The sequence below is a fragment of the Meles meles genome, chromosome 5 (assembly GCF_922984935.1).
Source record: "Meles meles chromosome 5, mMelMel3.1 paternal haplotype, whole genome shotgun sequence".
Taxonomy (NCBI): Eukaryota; Metazoa; Chordata; class Mammalia; order Carnivora; family Mustelidae; genus Meles; species Meles meles.
The window spans coordinates 50505441-50506895 of record NC_060070.1 but is presented as its reverse complement, the minus strand read 5'-3'; the positions used below and the strand labels follow the sequence as shown (position 1 = coordinate 50506895).

At 42.3% G+C, this 1455-nt stretch overlaps 1 pseudogene; it reads left to right on the top strand.

Moving 5' to 3' along the window:
* Nucleotides 1–580: 580 nt before the first annotated feature.
* On the top strand, nt 581–1135 carry LOC123942506 (annotated as a pseudogene).
* Nucleotides 1136–1455: the final 320 nt, after the last annotated feature.

The following is a 1455-nucleotide window of genomic DNA, read 5'->3' as shown; positions in this document are numbered from 1 at the left end:
TCAGAGGCCAGAGCCTAGGCCCAGTGGGTTGTACTGGTTGCTCGAATAGTCTCTGTGAAGTCTTGGTCGTGGACGTTTTTCATGCCTCACCTACACTGTATTTCCTCCTTTCTTTTCTTTTCTCTTTCAGAAATTCTTGTTATTTAAATTTATCTCCTAGTTTAATCTTCCAATTTCTAAGAGTTTCTTTTCTGTTTTTCTATTAGAACTCTTTAGGAATTTACTTTCCTTTGTTTTTATTTTGTTTCACTTCCTGATCTATTTCCTTACATTTTTCCCTTAGCGATTTAATTGACTTTTTCAATTTCAGTTTTCCTGAATTTTATCTGACAAGAGTCGCCCAAGCTCTTGTTTCATGGCCATAATGTATTCTCTTATCTCTCCCTGAGGAATTCAATTATAAGACGTCTAGGCATACTTTTTTCTTCTCTGTACAGTTTCTGAATCCTTTGAATTCCTTTCAGTTATTATTTTTTTTTCCTGTTTTTCATGTTAGCAGGTTCCCCCTCAACATCACCCATCCTTGGCTGTTCTTACTCATTGGTAAGTGATGATGACAAGTGGAGACAGTGATGACAGGAATGGTGGTACCTGAGTGGTTAAACTTCAAGAAATGCCTAGGTATTATCTTACTGAAGATGTGCCTTGAAATCTGTTGAGCCACAGCAAAAAACCTTCCAGTCAGCATGTGAGAAAACTGCGAGCAAGCATCACTCCTAGGACCATTCTGATCATCCTCACTGGGTGCCACAGAGGTGGTTTTCCTGAAGCAACTAAGCAGAGGCTTGCTTCTTGTGACTGGACCTCTCGCCCTCAGTGGAGCTCCCCTGTGTAGAACACGCCAGAAATTCATCATTGCACTTCTGCTAAAATTGTTATCAGCAGCGTGAAAATCCCCAAACATCTCACTAATGGTTACTTCAAGAAGAAGCTGCGTAAGTCCAGACACAAGAAGGTTGAGATCTTTGATACCGAGAAAGAGAAATACGATATTACAGAGCAGCACAAGGTTGATCAGAAAGCTGTGGACTCACAGATTCTGTCAAAAACCAAAGCTGTTCCTCAGCTTCAAGGCTACCTCCACTCTGTGTTTTCTTTCACAAATGGAGTTTACCCTCACAAATTGGTGTTTTAAATTTCTTACAAAGAACTTAATTAAATAACTAATCCTTAAAAAAAAAAAAAAGCGGGGGAGGGGGCAGTGGGGCAGGGAGGGCAAGCCTGGGTGGCTCAGTCATTAAGCATCTGCCCTCAGTTCAGGTCATGATCCCAGGGTCCTGAGATCCAGCCTCCAGCCCCACATCGGGCTCCCTGCTCAGCGGGAAGCCTGCTTCTCCCTCTCCCACTCCTCCTGCTTGTGTTCCCTCTCTTGCCGTGTCTCTTGTCAAATAAAAAATGAAAGCTTAAAAAAAAAAAAAAAGCCCCCCATAGCTGAGGGGAGCTGTAAGCAGCACA